Below are 20133 nucleotides of genomic sequence, written 5' to 3' on the forward strand. Positions count from 1 at the left end.
GCGGATGTGCATCGATTATCGGGAGTTGAATAAAGTGACGATCAAGAATCGTTATCCATTACCTCGGATCGACGATTTGTTTGACCAACTCCAAGGTGCGACGTATTTCTCGAAGATTGACCTACGGTCCGGCTATCACCAAATGCGGGTCCGTGAGGAAGATATCGAGAAAACGGCTTTTCGAACGTGTTATGGGCATTTTGAATTTGTAGTTATGCCTTTCGGTCTTACGAATGCACCAGCGGCATTCATGGATCTTATGAACCGAGTGTGCCAACCTATGTTGGACAAGTCGGTAATTGTGTTCATTGACGACATACTTGTTTATTCAAAAAGTATGAACGAACATGAACGTCATTTGTTTGAAGTATTGAAGACGTTACGAAGGGAGAAGTTATATGCTAAGTTCTCTAAATGTGAATTTTGGCTAAGGGAGGTTCAATTCCCTGGCCACATCGTGAACAAGGACGGTATTCAAGTAGATCCGATGAAGATAGAGACGGTGAAGAGTTGGAGACAACCGAATATGCCTACGGAAATGTAACGACCCGGATTTTTCCAATCGTTTTATACTTATGAGATTAATATTTACATAAATTAAACCTTACCAACATGATAAGCAATCCAAATTGTTGAGACTTGTGTTTTTGAAAAGAGTTTTATACAACGTTTGACCGTCCAATTTGACCGATGATATCATGAACTATATAACATACGATAATTATACGTTTGTGTATATATATGTATTTATATATATTTAACATGATCTAAGGATGGTTTAACATCTCATTGTGTACTAATTACAATGAGTTATAAGTATATTTTGAAACTACTAACTTAAGTTTTCAAAACGATAACTATACGTAACATTCTTTGATATATATACTTATAACCTATAATGCTTATACATGTATCGTATATATGATGTATTTAATCACTTTGGACTTAAATACATAAAACAATATAAGCATATTCACAAAAGATAGCTATATTTGAATTCTCATTCTGTTTCCTCATGATTTCTATACGTATATCTAGGGTATATGTACCTGTATCATACCCAGCTTCTATATGTATTTACTATTGGTATATATACATCAAATCAACATCCTAATCAATATTATTACTGCCCTAGATATGAGGTAACTAGGATTTGTCAAGTAGCATGAATTATTAGTAAGAAAAGAAAATTAGGAATCCTTTTCTTTCTTTATAAACTAAAAACGTTTTTATGAATGAACACCATTTCTTCACTCCATTTTCTCATACCTACACCCTCATTTCTCTCTCAAAATACTCCTAAATTCATACTTGATCATCTCCAAGCATTTTCCCCATCATTTAGCTTCAATTACAAGCCTTAAACACCATAAGAAAACTCTTTCAAGAACATATCAAATAACCACCCATTTGAAGAAGTTTACTTCCAACCTTTTGATCTAACTCCACCACTCTTTGATTTCAAGATTTTTTCTAATCTATTACAGTAACTTTGTCCAAGTAACTTGAGGTAGTAACCTTGTTCATAATCTTGTTCGATTCATAATTATATAGCTATCTTATTTTATGTTGTAAAATTTTAACAACAAGAACATAGTTTGAATGATTTCAAACTTGTTTGCAAACTAAATAGATCCTTCTAACTTAACTTTTAAAATACTTCAAGACCTGTAATATATCATAATGATATGCTAACTTAACAAGATATAACTTGGTTTTACAAAGAACACCTTAAAAACTGAATCTACGTCGTCGGAGTGCAACCGGGGGCTGTTTTGGGTTGGATAATTAAAAACCATCTTGAACTTTGAATTGGAAGTTCATGTTCTGGAAAAATGATATTTCTTATGAATATGTTAACACATAAAAATTTCATGGTTTAACTCAAAGTGTAAGTATTTTTAGAAAAATGATCATTAAATGTTGTTTTTATGATGGAAAATGATCACTTTCATAAGTTTTACCAAAGTTTAACCTATAACCTGTGATTTCGAATACAAACTAAGGTATTTTCAGTTCATATTCTTAAAATTTGACTCGATCCAAGGAAGTGGCAAGTTGAACCAACAAAAACGGAGTTGTAATGAAGAAACTACGACTAAAACAAGATTGGGTATCCGAAGCTAGTTTAGCTACGAAAATATTTGGAGATAAAGTAAATTAATCATATCTTTTCTAATTAATATGATATTTTATATATAATTACTTATGATTTGATTTTATATATTTCAGGACCACCCGTAAACAACACGAGAAGATTAATCATAAGACCTCATGATTGTACGCAACACGTCATTTGACAACACGGTACTTTATGTACGCAACACGTCATTTGACAACATGGTACCATGGGTCGAGATTAATTCTGATCAATACGAATACGATGGGGTCTTTATTTATTTTATTGAGCAACTAATTGTGGACCACTTACATCGGACTGCTAACTACGGACTAAGAAAATATTAAAAGTATTATAAGTATATATATATATATATATATATATATATATATATATATATATATATATATATATATATATATATATATATATATATATATATATATATATATATGTAACGATTACTTGAAAAGAAAATATGTTGATATATTATATATATATGGTTAGGTTCGTGATATCTATCGGAGACCAAGTCGAGTTAAATACCTTCAAGGCAAAAGTGAGTATATAGTCCCACTTTTAAACTCTAAATATTTCGGGATGAGAATACATGCATTTTATGATTTACGTTATGGACACAAGTGATAAAAAAATATATTCTACGTTGAGTTGTACCACTGGCATACTTCCCTGTAGCTTGGTAACTACTATTTACATGTGGTATTGTAAACGCGAATCCTGTTGATAGATCTATCGGGCCTGACAACCCCAACCGGACTGGACGACCAGTATTCAACGGTTGCACAGTACTTCATTTCGGTGACTACACTTGGCACAATGTAGTAAGATTTCATAATAAAGGGAATATGCGACGTTGATTAAATGTTAAGTATGGTTATCAAGTGCTCAACCACTTAGAATATTTTTATTAAAACGTTTATGTATATGAAATCTTGTGGCCTATATTTATAACGCTGCTAGCATTAAACCTATATCTAACCAACTTTATGTTGACGTTTAAAGCATGTTTATTCTCAGGTTCCTAGAAGTCTTCCACTGTTTGAATATATGTTAGAGAAACCATGTGCATGGAGTCATACATGTTTTATTCGAGGAAGCATTGCATTCACAAAATCATCACCGTGTATTTATTTTGACTGCATTATCAACGGAAGTATTCTTGTAAACTGTTATTTACGGTGATTGTCTATATGTAGAAATCATCAGATGTCGAAAACATTGAATTTTAAATATTCATTTATGGTATATCTTTTCAAAAGAATGCAATGTTTATAAAACGTTTCATATAGAGGTCAAATGCCTCGCGATGTAATCATATGTTATTGTATTCGTCCCTATGGATTGGGTCGGGTCGTTTCAGGAAATCCGAAGTTTTCTCGGATTGGCCGGTTATTATCGTCGGTTTATCCAAGACTTTTCTAAGATCGCTTCTTCGTTGACGAAATTAACAAGGAAGAACGCGAGGTTTGTTTGGGAGAACGAGCAAGAAATTGCTTTTCAATTGTTAAAGGAGAAGTTGTGTCAAGCTCCGGTGTTAGTATTGCCGGAAGGGGTGGAAGACATGACGGTTTGTGATGCGTCTTTAAATGGGCTCGAGTGTGTTCTAATGCAAAGAGGTAAAGTCATTGCTTACGCCTCTCGTTAATTAAAGGAACACGAAACGAGATATCTGACTCATGATCTTGAGTTGGCGGCGGTTGTACATGCGTTGAAAATTTAGCGCCATTACTTGTACGGTGTCTAGTGTATGATTTATTCGGATCACAAAAGTTTAAAACATCTCTTTTATCAACGAGATTTGAATTATCGTCAACGTAGGTGGATGGATGTGGTAAAAGACTATGATTGTGAAATACATTACCATCCGGGCAAGGCGAATGTGGTCGCGGATGCGTTAAGTCGAAAGAGTCATCACCCGGCGTTACGATTGGGATTGTTACGTATGATTATTACTAACGATTTTCTTGAAAAACTTGGTGTGATTCAAATAGAGGCTTACGTTCACAACAAGCATGCGGAACGAATTATGGGGCAATCGAAATTCATTACTATGGGCTCGCGTGGTTTGTTGTCTTTTCAAGGAAGAGTGTGGGTGCCTAAGATGGGTTATTATCGACAAGTGCTACTTGATGAAGCACATAAGTCAAAGTATTCCATTCATCCGGGCGCGACGAAAATGTATATTGATTTAAGGAAAGATTATTGGTGGCCGGGCATGAAACGTGATGTTGTAAAGTATGTTGAGCAATGCGTCACGTGTTTGCAAGTTAAGGCTGAGCACCAAAAGCCGTATGGTAAGTTACAACCGTTAGAAATCCCGAAATGAAAATGGGAGCACATTATCATGGATTTCATCACAAAGTTACCTAAAACGGTGTAGTGACCCGAACTTTTCCATGTTTATATATATTAATTGAGATTGATATTTACATGATTAAATGTTTCCAACATGTTAAGCAATCAAACTTGTTAAGACTTGATTAATTGAAATAGGTTTCATATAGACAATTGACCACCCAAGTTGACCGGTGATTCACGAACGTTAAAACTTATAAAAACTATACGATGACATATATATGGTTATATATATAGTTAACATGTTTTTATTATAAGTATGTATCTCATTAGGTATTTTAACAATGAGTTATATACATAAAAATGAGACTATTAATTTAAGAAACTCGAAACGATATATATAACGATTATCGTTATAACAACGTCTTACTAGGTACATATGAATCATATTAAGATATTGATACACTTGGTTAATTATGTTAAATGATAAGTAAATATATTATTAAGTGTATTAACAATGAAATACATATGTAAAAATAAGGCTACTAACTTAATGATTTCGAAACGAGACATATATGTAACGATTATCGTTGTAACGACATTTAACTGTATATACATCATACTAAGATATATTATATATCATAATATCATGATAATATAATAATTTAACATCTCATTTGTTATAATAAACAATGGGTTAACAACATTCAACAAGATCGTTAACCTAAAGGTTTCAAAACAACACTTACATGTAACGACTAACGATGACTTAACGACTCAGTTAAAATGTATATACATGTAGTGTTTTAATATGTATTTATACACTTTTGAAAGACTTCAATACACTTATCAAAATACTTCTACTTAACAAAAATGCTTACAATTACATTCTCGTTCAGTTTCATCAACAATTCTACTCGTATGCACCCGTATTCGTACTCGTACAATACACAGCTTTTAGATGTATGTACTATTGGTATATACACTCCAATGATCAGCTCTTAGCAGCCCATGTGAGTCACCTAACACATGTGGGAACCATCATTTGGCAACTAGCATGAAATATCTCATAAGATTACAAAAATATGAGTAATCATTCATGACTTATTTACATGAAAACAAAATTACATATCCTTTATATCTAATCCATACACCAACGACCAAAAACACCTACAAACACTTTCATTCTTCAATTTTCTTCATCTAATTGAACTCTCTCAAGTTCTATCTTCAAGTTCTAAGTGTTCTTCATAAATTCCAAAAGTTCTAGTTTCATAAAATCAAGAATACTTTCAAGTTTGCTAGCTCACTTCCAATCTTGTAAGGTGATCATCCAACCTCAAGAAATCTTTGTTTCTTACAGTAGGTTATCATTCTAATACAAGGTAATAATCATATTCAAACTTTGTTTCAATTTCTATAACTATAACAATCTTATTTCAAGTGATGATCTTACTTGAACTTGTTTTCGTGTCATGATTTTGCTTCAAGAACTTTGAGCCATCCAAGGATCCATTGAAGCTAGATCCATTTTTTTCTTTTCCAGTAGGTTCATCCAAGGAACTTAAGGTAGTAATGATGTTCATAACATCATTCGATTCATACATATAAAGCTATCTTATTCGAAGGTTTAAACTTGTAATCACTAGAACATAGTTTAGTTAATTCTAAACTTGTTCGCAAACAAAAGTTAATCCTTCTAACTTGACTTTTAAAATCAACTAAACACATGTTCTATATCTATATGATATGCTAACTTAATGATTTAAAACCTGGAAACACGAAAAACACCGTAAAACCGGATTTACGCCGTCGTAGTAACACCGCGGGCTGTTTTGGGTTAGTTAATTAAAAACTATGATAAACTTTGATTTAAAAGTTGTTATTCTGAGAAAATGATTTTTATTATGAACATGAAACTATATCCAAAAATTATGGTTAAACTCAAAGTGGAAGTATGTTTTCTAAAATGGTCATCTAGACGTCGTTCTTTCGACTGAAATGACTACCTTTACAAAAACGACTTGTAACTTATTTTTCCGACTAGAAACCTATACTTTTTTTGTTTAGATTCATAAAATAGAGTTCAATATGAAACCATAGCAATTTGATTCACTCAAAACGGATTTAAAATGAAGAAGTTATGGGTAAAACAAGATTGGATAATTTTTCTCATTTTAGCTACGTGAAAATTGGTAACAAATCTATTCCAACCATAACTTAATCAACTTGTATTATATATTATGTAATCTTGAGATATCATAGACACGTATACAATGTTTCGACCTATCATGTCGACACATCTATATATATTTCGGAACAACCATAGACACTCTATATGTGAATGTTGGAGTTAGCTATACAGGGTTGAGGTTGATTCCAAAATATATATAGTTTGAGTTGTGATCAATACTGAGATACGTATACACTGGGTCGTGGATTGATTCAAGATAATATTTATCGATTTATTTCTGTACATCTAACTGTGGACAACTAGTTGTAGGTTACTAACGAGGACAGCTGACTTAATAAACTTAAAACATCAAAATATATTAAAAGTGTTGTAAATATATTTTGAACATACTTTGATATATATGTATATATTGTTATAGGTTCGTGAATCAACCAGTGGCCAAGTCTTACTTCCCGACGAAGTAAAAATCTGTGAAGGTGAGTTATAGTCCCACTTTTAAAATCTAATATTTTTGGGATGAGAATACATGCAGGTTTTATAAATGATTTACAAAATAGACACAAGTACGTGAAACTACATTCTATGGTTGAATTATCGAAATCGAATATGCCCCTTTTTATTAAGTCTGGTAATCTAAGAATTAGGGAACAGACACCCTAATTGACGCGAATCCTAAAGATAGATCTATTGGGCCTAACAAACCCCATCCAAAGTACCGGATGCTTTAGTACTTCGAAATTTATATCATATCCGAAGGGTGTCCCGGAATGATGGGGATATTCTTATATATGCATCTTGTTATTGTCGGTTACCAGGTGTTCACCATATGAATGATTTTTATCTCTATGTATGGGATGTGTATTGAAATATGAAATCTTGTGGTCTATTGTTACGATTTGATATATATAGGTTAAACCTATAACTCACCAACATTTTTGTTGACGTTTTAAGCATGTTTATTCTCAGGTGATTATTAAGAGCTTCCGCTGTCGCATACTTAAATAAGGACAAGATTTGGAGTCCATGCTTGTATGATATTGTGTAAAAACTGCATTCAAGAAACTTATTTTGTTGTAACATATTTGTATTGTAAACCATTATGTAATGGTCGTGTGTAAACAGGATATTTTAGATTATCATTATTTGATAATCTACGTAAAGCTTTTTAAACCTTTATTGATGAAATAAAGGTTATGGTTTGTTTAAAAATGAATGCAGTCTTTGAAAAATGTCTCATATAGAGGTCAAAACCTCGCAACGAAATCAATTAATATGGAACGTTTTTAATCAATAAGAACGGGACATTTCAGTTGGTATCAGAGCGTTGGTCTTAGAGAACCAGAATTTTTCATTAGTGTGTCTTATCGAGTTTGTTAGGATGCATTAGTGAGTCTGGACTTTGACCGTGTTTACTTGAAAAATGATTGCTTAACAAATTTTGTTGGAAACTATATATTTTTAACATGTGAATATTATGTGATATATTAATCTCTTTACGCGTTTGATATTATGTGATAGATGTCTACCTCTAGAACAAGTCCCATTGACTCACCTAATAATAATGAAGAGTCAAATGTAAATTGGAATGATTTGTGGACTGATTCACAAGTTCCCGAAGAGGAACCGGAAGAAGAGTCGGAACCGGAAGAAGAATCGGAACCGGAAGAAGAATCGGAATCGGATGAAGAAATAGAACCGGTGGGGGAAATAATAAAACGGTTAAGTAAAAGAAAATCCTCAACCAACCGACCAAAGTTAATTATGGTCAATGGTGTTTCCGCCAAGGAAGCAAAATATTGGGAGGATTACCAATTCTCCGTTGAATCGGATTCCGACGAGAATTCCGATGATGTTATAGAAATTACCCCAACTGAATTTAAAAAGGCAAAAGAAAATAATAAGGGAAAGGGCATAAAAATAGAGAAATCTAATTCCAACCCCGATGAACTTTATATGTATCGTCAACGCCCGAAGTCCTTAAGTTGTAACAATGACCCGGGAACCTCTAAACCACCAGGTTTTTCTAAACCAATGTGGACAACGATGGCTCGTATTAGGGGAACATCATATATCCCTAGAAACTTGGCAAAACGAACCAAAACCGAAGAAGAAGAAACGAGCGAGTCGGAATAAGATAGTTGTATTCGTGTGGTGTAATATATGTAATATAGTGTTCGTATGCTTTATGATATATGTAAACATTGCTTGTATTAATAAGTATTTTTTTATGAATCTAACTCTTGTCTATTTTACAGTTTAAAAACACAAAATGGATAGACAACCCAATATTTTAAGAGACCTACCCGGAGACATGATTGATGAAATCTTGTCTAGAGTCGGCCAGAATTCCTCGGCACAACTATTTAAGGCGAGATCAGTTTGTAAGACATTCGAAGAACGTTCCAAGAATGTCTTGGTTTATAAGAGACTTTCGTTTGAAAGATGGGGGATATCACATTGGGAAACCCATAAGTTACGATGTGTTTACTTTGACGCATATATTGCGGGGAACCCAAATGCTATTTTACGCAACGGGTTAAGAAATTATTTTGACTCAATATATCCGAATATTGGACTTCGTGATTTAGAAAAAGCGGCTAACATGCAACATAAAGAAGCATGTTATGCTTACGGATTAGTAATGTTCGCTTCTCACCAAAGTGAGAACAAGAACATCGGGCTACAACTATTAAACAAAACGTTTCCACAAGTGACGGAGTCGGTAATTGGGGTAAGAAATGAGGTTTTTAGATTATTACGGGACTGTTGGACATTACGTAACCCTCGTCCCTTTGACGACGTTACAACACGCTGTCTTATCAACGGCCATAACGGTTATGTTGCACAAGACCAAGGATGGGAAGTAGTCCTAGTAAAACCAGAATGCATGACTTGTTTCTGGACGTATGAATTACGTGTCTTTATTGCCTTTGCTGAACGACTTGTGTACTAGCTAGAATTGTCTTCATAACTATCTTGTATCAAAGTTATTGTGTGCTATATTTCATGCTTTATGTAAAATAAGCGGTATTGTAAGTTTGTAAAATATTGTATAAAAGTTTGAACGCGAAATATTATTATAATCAGTTTTTCATATAGAATTGTAGTAGTTGAATTGTATATTAGCTACTAAGTATGAACTTAACGGGTAGGTACTACCCGAATTTAAACTTATAAAACGCTAATATGAAGAAAAAGCTTTTATAAATGAGTTCATATTATGCTACGAAATACTATTAACTACTCTTAATATTCTGTATGATTAACTTGTTCCATTTAACTATTTTGAAGGAAATGGCACCGACTACTCGACACACCGTGAATATGAATGAAGAGGAATTCCGTACTTTTCTAGCTTCAAACATAGCCGCAGTACAGGCTGCGCTACATACCAACAATAACCTTGGATCTAGCAGTACAGGAAATCGTGTAGGATGCACCTACAAAGAATTCACTGCCTGCAAACCTTTGGAATTTGATGGAACCGAAGGACCGATCGGATTGAAACGGTGGACCGAGAAGGTCGAATCGGTGTTTGCCATAAGTAAGTGTACTGAAGAGGACAAAGTAAAGTACGCTACGCATACCTTCACAGGTTCTGCGTTAACATGGTGGAATACCTATCTAGAGCAAGTGGGACAAGACGATGCGTACGCACTACCGTGGTCAGCATTCAAGCACTTGATGAACGAGAAGTACCGTCCCAGAACCGAGGTCAATAAGCTCAAGACAGAACTTAGAGGGTTACGAACCCAAGGATTTGATATTACCACGTACGAAAGACGATTCACAGAATTGTGCCTATTGTGTCCGGGAGCATTCGAAGATGAGGAAGAGAAGATCGACGCGTTTGTGAAAGGATTACCGGAAAGAATCCAAGAAGATATAAGTTCACACGAGCCCGCCTCCATACAACAGGCATGTAGAATGGCTCACAAACTAGTGAACCAGATTGAAGAAAGAATTAAAGAACAGACTGCTGAAGAGGCCAATGTGAAGCAAGTCAAAAGAAAGTGGGAGGAAAACGGTGATAAGAATCACCAATACAACAACAACAGCAATTACAACAATAATCGCAACAATTATCCCAACAATCGCAACATCAATCGCAACTACAACAAACGGCCCAACAACAACAACAACAACAACAACAGCAACTACAACAATCATCCCAACAACAATAATAACCGCAACAACAACAACAATCAGAAGCAGCTATGCCAAAGGTGTGAAAAGAATCACTCGGGGTTCTGCACCAAATTTTGCAACAAGTGTAAAAGAAATGGTCATAGCGCGGCGAAGTGTGAGGTCTACGGACCAGGGGTTAATAGAACGAAAGGAACAAATGGTGTCGGAACGAGTAATGGCGGAGCAAGTAGTGTCGGAGCAAGTTATGCCAATGTAGTTTGTTATAAATGTGGAAAATCGGGCCACATTATTAGAAATTGCCCGAACCAGGAGAACACGAATGGACAAGGCCGCGGAAGAGTTTTCAATATTAATGCGGCAGAGGCACAAGAAGACCCGGAGCTTGTTACGGGTACGTTTCTTATTGACAATAAATCTGCTTACGTTTTATTTGATTCGGGTGCGGATAGAAGCTATATGAGTAGGGATTTTTGTGCTAAATTAAGTTGTCCATTGACGCCTTTGGATAGTAAATTTTTACTCGAATTAGCAAATGGTAAATTAATTTCAGCAGATAATATATGTCGGAATCGAGAAATTAAACTGGTTAGCGAAACATTTAAGATTGATTTGATACCAGTAGAGTTAGGGAGTTTTGATGTGATAATCGGTATGGACTGGTTGAAAGAAGTGAAAGCGGAGATCGTTTGTTACAAAAATGCAATTCGCATTATACGAGAAAAAGGAAAACCCTTAATGGTGTACGGAGAAAAGGGCAACACGAAGCTACATCTTATTAGTAATTTGAAGGCACAAAAACTAATAAGAAAAGGTTTCTATGCTGTTCTAGCACACATCGAGAAAGTACAAACTGAAGAAAAGAGCATCAATGATGTTCCCATTGCAAAAGAATTTCCCGATGTATTTCCGAAAGAATTACCGGGATTACCCCCACATCGATCCGTTGAATTTCAAATAGATCTTGTACCAGGAGCTGCACCAATAGCTCGTGCTCCTTACAGACTCGCACCCAGCGAGATGAAAGAACTGCAAAGCCAATTACAAGAACTTTTAGAGCGTGGTTTCATTCGACCAAGCACATCACCGTGGGGAGCTCCTGTTTTGTTTGTTAAGAAGAAAGATGGTACATTCAGGTTGTGTATCGACTACCGAGAGTTGAACAAACTTACCATCAAGAACCGCTACCCACTACCGAGAATCGACGACTTATTTGATCAACTACAAGGCTCGTCTGTTTATTCAAAGATTGACTTACGTTCCGGGTATCATCAAATGCGGGTGAAAGAAGATGATATTCCAAAGACTGCTTTCAGAACACGTTACGGTCATTACGAGTTTATGGTCATGCCGTTTGGTTTAACTAATGCACCAGCTGTGTTCATGGACCTTATGAACCGAGTGTGTGGACCATACCTTGACAAGTTTGTCATTGTTTTCATTGATGACATACTTATTTACTCAAAGAATGACCAAGAACACGGTGAACATTTGAGAAAGGTGTTAGAAGTATTGAGGAAGGAAGAATTGTACGCTAAGTTTTCAAAGTGTGCATTTTGGTTGGAAGAAGTTCAATTCCTCGGTCACATAGTGAACAAAGAAGGTATTAAGGTGGATCCGGCAAAGATAGAAACTGTTGAAAAGTGGGAAACCCCGAAAACTCCGAAACACATACGCCAGTTTTTAGGACTAGCTGGTTACTACAGAAGGTTCATCCAAGACTTTTCCAGAATAGCAAAACCCTTGACTGCATTAACGCATAAAGGGAAGAAATTTGAATGGAATGATGAACAAGAGAAAGCGTTTCAGTTATTGAAGAAAAAGCTAACTACGGCACCTATATTGTCATTGCCTGAAGGGAATGATGATTTTGTGATTTATTGTGACGCATCAAAGCAAGGTCTCGGTTGTGTATTAATGCAACGAACGAAGGTGATTGCTTATGCGTCTAGACAATTGAAGATTCACGAACAAAATTATACGACGCATGATTTGGAATTAGGCGCGGTTGTTTTTGCATTAAAGACTTGGAGGCACTACTTATATGGGGTCAAAAGTATTATATATACCGACCACAAAAGTCTTCAACACATATTTAATCAGAAACAACTGAATATGAGGCAGCGTAGGTGGATTGAATTATTGAATGATTACGACTTTGAGATTCGTTACCACCCGGGGAAGGCAAATGTGGTAGCCGATGCCTTGAGCAGGAAGGACAGAGAACCCATTCGAGTAAAATCTATGAATATAATGATTCATAATAACCTTACTACTCAAATAAAGGAGGCGCAACAAGGAGTTTTAAAAGAGGGAAATTTAAAGGATAAAATACCCAAAGGATCGGAGAAGCATCTTAATATTCGGGAAGACGGAACCCGGTATAGGGCTGAAAGGATTTGGGTACCAAAATTTGGAGATATGAGAGAAATGGTACTTAGAGAAGCTCATAAAACCAGATACTCAATACATCCTGGAACGGGGAAGATGTACAAGGATCTCAAGAAACATTTTTGGTGGCCGGGTATGAAAGCCGATGTTGCTAAATACGTAGGAGAATGTTTGACGTGTTCTAAGGTCAAAGCTGAGCATCAGAAACCATCAGGTCTACTTCAACAACCCGAAATCCCGGAATGGAAATGGGAAAACATTACCATGGATTTCATCACTAAATTGCCAAGGACTACAAGTGGTTTTGATACTATTTGGGTAATAGTTGATCGTCTCACCAAATCAGCACACTTCCTGCCAATAAGAGAAGATGACAAGATGGAGAAGTTAGCACGACTGTATTTGAAGGAAGTCATCTCCAGACATGGAATACCAATCTCTATTATCTCTGATAGGGATGGCAGATTTATTTCAAGATTCTGGCAGACATTACAGCAAGCATTAGGAACTCGTCTAGACATGAGTACTGCCTATCATCCACAAACTGATGGGCAGAGCGAAAGGACGATACAAACGCTTGAAGACATGCTACGAGCATGTGTTATTGATTTCGGAAACAGTTGGGATCGACATCTACCGTTAGCAGAATTTTCCTACAACAACAGCTACCATTCAAGCATTGAGATGGCGCCGTTTGAAGCACTTTATGGTAGAAAGTGCAGGTCTCCGATTTGTTGGAGTGAGGTGGGGGATAGACAGATTACGGGTCCGGAGATTATACAAGAAACTACCGAGAAGATCATCCAAATTCAACAACGGTTGAAAACCGCCCAAAGTCGACAAAAGAGCTACGCTGACATTAAAAGAAAAGATATAGAATTTGAAATTGGAGAGATGGTCATGCTTAAAGTTTCACCTTGGAAAGGCGTTGTTCGATTTGGTAAACGAGGGAAATTAAATCCAAGGTATATTGGACCATTCAAGATTATTGATCGTGTCGGACCAGTAGCTTACCGACTTGAGTTACCTCAACAACTCGCGGCTGTACATAACACTTTCCACGTCTCGAATTTGAAGAAATGTTTTGCTAAAGAAGATCTCACTATTCCGTTAGATGAAATCCAAATCAACGAAAAACTCCAATTCATCGAAGAACCCGTCGAAATAATGGATCGTGAGGTTAAAAGACTTAAGCAAAACAAGATACCAATTGTTAAGGTTCGATGGAATGCTCGTAGAGGACCCGAGTTCACCTGGGAGCGTGAAAATCAGATGAAGAAGAAATACCCGCATCTATTTCCAGAAGATTCGTCAACACCTTCAACAGCTTAAAATTTCGGGACGAAATTTATTTAACGGGTAGGTACTGTAGTGACCCGAACTTTTCCATGTTTATATATATTAATTGAGATTGATATTTACATGATTAAATGTTTCCAACATGTTAAGCAATCAAACTTGTTAAGACTTGATTAATTGAAATAGGTTTCATATAGACAATTGACCACCCAAGTTGACCGGTGATTCACGAACGTTAAAACTTATAAAAACTATACGATGACATATATATGGTTATATATATAGTTAACATGTTTTTATTATAAGTATGTATCTCATTAGGTATTTTAACAATGAGTTATATACATAAAAATGAGACTATTAATTTAAGAAACTCGAAAACGATATATATAACGATTATCGTTATAACAACGTCTTACTAGGTACATATGAATCATATTAAGATATTGATACACTTGGTTAATTATGTTAAATGATAAGTAAATATATTATTAAGTGTATTAACAATGAAATACATATGTAAAAATAAGGCTACTAACTTAATGATTTCGAAACGAGACATATATGTAACGATTATCGTTGTAACGACATTTAACTGTATATACATCATACTAAGATATATTATATATCATAATATCATGATAATATAATAATTTAACATCTCATTTGTTATAATAAACAATGGGTTAACAACATTCAACAAGATCGTTAACCTAAAGGTTTCAAAACAACACTTACATGTAACGACTAACGATGACTTAACGACTCAGTTAAAATGTATATACATGTAGTGTTTTAATATGTATTTATACACTTTTGAAAGACTTCAATACACTTATCAAAATACTTCTACTTAACAAAAATGCTTACAATTACATTCTCGTTCAGTTTCATCAACAATTCTACTCGTATGCACCCGTATTCGTACTCGTACAATACACAGCTTTTAGATGTATGTACTATTGGTATATACACTACAATGATCAGCTCTTAGCAGCCCATGTGAGTCACCTAACACATGTGGGAACCATCATTTGGCAACTAGCATGAAATATCTCATAAGATTACAAAAATATGAGTAATCATTCATGACTTATTTACATGAAAACAAAATTACATATCCTTTATATCTAATCCATACACCAACGACCAAAAACACCTACAAACACTTTCATTCTTCAATTTTCTTCATCTAATTGAACTCTCTCAAGTTCTATCTTCAAGTTCTAAGTGTTCTTCATAAATTCCAAAAGTTCTAGTTTCATAAAATCAAGAATACTTTCAAGTTTGCTAGCTCACTTCCAATCTTGTAAGGTGATCATCCAACCTCAAGAAATCTTTGTTTCTTACAGTAGGTTATCATTCTAATACAAGGTAATAATCATATTCAAACTTTGTTTCAATTTCTATAACTATAACAATCTTATTTCAAGTGATGATCTTACTTGAACTTGTTTTCGTGTCATGATTTTGCTTCAAGAACTTTGAGCCATCCAAGGATCCATTGAAGCTAGATCCATTTTTTTCTTTTCCAGTAGGTTCATCCAAGGAACTTAAGGTAGTAATGATGTTCATAACATCATTCGATTCATACATATAAAGCTATCTTATTCGAAGGTTTAAACTTGTAATCACTAGAACATAGTTTAGTTAATTCTAAACTTGTTCGCAAACAAAAGTTAATCCTTCTAACTTGACTTTTAAAATCAACTAAACACATGTTCTATATCTATATGATATGCTAACTTAATGATTTAAAACCTGGAAACACGAAAAACACCGTAAAACCGGATTTACGCCGTCGTAGTAACACCGCGGGCTGTTTTGGGTTAGTTAATTAAAAACTATGATAAACTTTGATTTAAAAGTTGTTATTCTGAGAAAATGATTTTTATTATGAACATGAAACTATATCCAAAAATTATGGTTAAACTCAAAGTGGAAGTATGTTTTCTAAAATGGTCATCTAGACGTCGTTCTTTCGACTGAAATGACTACCTTTACAAAAACGACTTGTAACTTATTTTTCCGACTAGAAACCTATACTTTTTTTGTTTAGATTCATAAAATAGAGTTCAATATGAAACCATAGCAATTTGATTCACTCAAAACGGATTTAAAATGAAGAAGTTATGGGTAAAACAAGATTGGATAATTTTTCTCATTTTAGCTACGTGAAAATTGATAACAAATCTATTCCAACCATAACTTAATCAACTTGTATTATATATTATGTAATCTTGAGATACCATAGACACGTATACAATGTTTCGACCTATCATGTCGACACATCTATATATATTTCGGAACAACCATAGACACTCTATATGTGAATGTTGGAGTTAGCTATACAGGGTTGAGGTTGATTCCAAAATATATATAGTTTGAGTTGTGATCAATACTGAGATACGTATACACTGGGTCGTGGATTGATTCAAGATAATATTTATCGATTTATTTCTGTACATCTAACTGTGGACAACTAGTTGTAGGTTACTAACGAGGACAGCTGACTTAATAAACTTAAAACATCAAAATATATTAAAAGTGTTGTAAATATATTTTGAACATACTTTGATATATATGTATATATTGTTATAGGTTCGTGAATCAACCAGTGGCCAAGTCTTACTTCCCGACGAAGTAAAAATCTGTGAAGGTGAGTTATAGTCCCACTTTTAAAATCTAATATTTTTGGGATGAGAATACATGCAGGTTTTATAAATGATTTACAAAATAGACACAAGTACGTGAAACTACATTCTATGGTTGAATTATCGAAATCGAATATGCCCCTTTTTATTAAGTCTGGTAATCTAAGAATTAGGGAACAGACACCCTAATTGACGCGAATCCTAAAGATAGATCTATTGGGCCTAACAAACCCCATCCAAAGTACCGGATGCTTTAGTACTTCGAAATTTATATCATATCCGAAGGGTGTCCCGGAATGATGGGGATATTCTTATATATGCATCTTGTTATTGTCGGTTACCAGGTGTTCACCATATGAATGATTTTTATCTCTATGTATGGGATGTGTATTGAAATATGAAATCTTGTGGTCTATTGTTACGATTTGATATATATAGGTTAAACCTATAACTCACCAACATTTTTGTTGACGTTTTAAGCATGTTTATTCTCAGGTGATTATTAAGAGCTTCCGCTGTCGCATACTTAAATAAGGACAAGATTTGGAGTCCATGCTTGTATGATATTGTGTAAAAACTGCATTCAAGAAACTTATTTTGTTGTAACATATTTGTATTGTAAACCATTATGTAATGGTCGTGTGTAAACAGGATATTTTAGATTATCAATATTTGATAATCTACGTAAAGCTTTTTAAACCTTTATTGATGAAATAAAGGTTATGGTTTGTTTAAAAATGAATGCAGTCTTTGAAAAACGTCTCATATAGAGGTCAAAACCTCGCAACGAAATCAATTAATATGGAACGTTTTTAATCAATAAGAACGGGACATTTCAAATGGCGAGAACCCAATTTGATTCAATTTGGGTGATAGTTGATCAATTGACGAAAAGTGCTTTGTTTCTTCCAATTAAGGAAGCGATATCGTCAGAGACTTTGGCTAAGTTGTTTATCAAGGAAGTCATCTCTCGACACGGAGTTCCTATATCTATTATTTCGGATCGAGATACCCGTTTTACATCTCGGTTTTGGGAAAATTTTCATGAAGATATGGGAACACAATTGAAATTGAGCACGGCGTATCATCCTCAAACAGACGGTCAAACTGAACGTACGAACCAAACATTGGAGGATATGTTACGAGCGTGTATTATTGATTTCGGTGGTAGTTGGGATGAGCACTTGCCTTTGGTGGAATTCTCGTACAATAATAGTTATCACACTAGTATTGGGATGCCACCTTACGAGATGCTTTATGGGCGGAGGTGTCGAACTCCGATTTGTTGGGGTGAAGTGGGACAAAAGGAAATCGGTAGCACCGATTTGGTTTTGGAAACAAATAACAAGATTGTTACGATTCGAGAGCATTTGAAAAAGGCTCAAGATAGACAAAAGTCGTATGCCGACAAGCGTAGACGAACGATTGAATTTCAAGAAGGCGACATGGTAATGCTTAAGGTTTCGCCATGGAAGGGTATTATTCGATTTCGAAAACGGGGAAAGTTAGCTCCTCGGTTTATTGGGCCTTCAAGGTTTTAGCTAGTGTTGGTGAAGTTGCATATCGATTGGAATTACCCGAAGAGATTGCGGGGATCCATAACACGTTTCATGTTTCCCATCTCCATAAGTGTCTTGCGGATGATTCTTCATGGATGCCAATAGACGAAATTGAGCTGAACAATAAGTTGGAGTATGCTGAAGAGCCGATTGCTATACTTGATGAGAAAGTGAAAATGTTGCGTAACAAGGAGGTGAAAACTTTTAAGGTTCAATGGCGTCAGAGTAAAGGTTCCGAGTTTACTTGGGAACCCGAAGAATTCGTGTTGGTTTATCTTCCCTCTTGTCATGCAGCGTGGATCGCGAGGACACGCTCTGAATTAAGTAGGGGAGAGTTGTAAGACCCAAATATTTCATTGTACATATGTGTGAATAAGTGATTCAAGTTGTGGGGTATACGTTGTATATAATTAAAAGGCAAAAGAAGCTGAACTGGGCATTTGGCGCGCCGTGCGGCCTTATGGCGCGCCGCGCCATTACGGGCTGACAGATTCCTTTTTCTTTTTAAATTAGATATTTTAAGGGCATTTTGGTAAAATCACTTAAGGTCCGACTTTAAGGCTTGGATCAGTTGTTTGGAGTGTCATTTACTCCATATTCACCCACCTTATCATCTTCCAATCAATTCTAGAGAGAGAGTTAGATTCTAGAGTGAGAGAGCTCAAATTAAGGAAGAAGAAACTCGAATCGGGTCAAAGTGCAAGCACTAAAGTTGTTCATCTCCTCATTTACTACGTTTTGATAGTTGTGGTACGTTACATTGAAGGTTTTCGAGCTTGTCTATCTCTCATCAAGACTTTGAGGTGAGTGGAAAATCTATATATGTATGTATATGATTTACGTGCCCGTATTAATGGTGTCACATAGCCGTTTTGTGACCGTAGTTGTGAGACATAGCCGTTTTGTCCACGTTTTATATTTGTGCACATAGCCGTGTTTGTGCATATAGTGGCGAGTAATAGTCGTGTTTTACTCCCACATTATTATCCGAGTTATTGTGCACATAGCCGTGTTTGTGTACATGATTGTGAGTAATAGCTGTGTTTTACTCACACGTTGATCAAGTGATGCCATAGTCGTTTTTGGGAACACTTGGGGGTGATGCCATAGCCGTTTTTGGAACACCTCGGGGGTTAGCATACCATAGCCGTTTTTAGGAGCTAACGGTTGTTATGAACATCGATGACTTGTTTCGCGAAGTCATTCCCTTGCGAAGATATTGGTTAACCATGGTTTATAGTTGTTGATGTTAGCATTAAATTATTATTATGAATATTATGCTATTGATCTTGCTAGTTGTAAGATTTGATGGTACTAGCTTGTTTATTGAGGTGTTATGCGTTTGTATGCGTTATATGATATCGTGGATGCGAGTAGGTTCCGGCGTGGATAAGGGTAAGGACATACGGTTGGATTAGAGATCCCGCTTGTTACGGGACGCCTCTTGGATGTGTT

This window comes from Rutidosis leptorrhynchoides, chromosome 3 (assembly GCF_046630445.1).
Source record: "Rutidosis leptorrhynchoides isolate AG116_Rl617_1_P2 chromosome 3, CSIRO_AGI_Rlap_v1, whole genome shotgun sequence".
In the NCBI taxonomy this organism is placed as follows: Eukaryota; Viridiplantae; Streptophyta; class Magnoliopsida; order Asterales; family Asteraceae; genus Rutidosis; species Rutidosis leptorrhynchoides.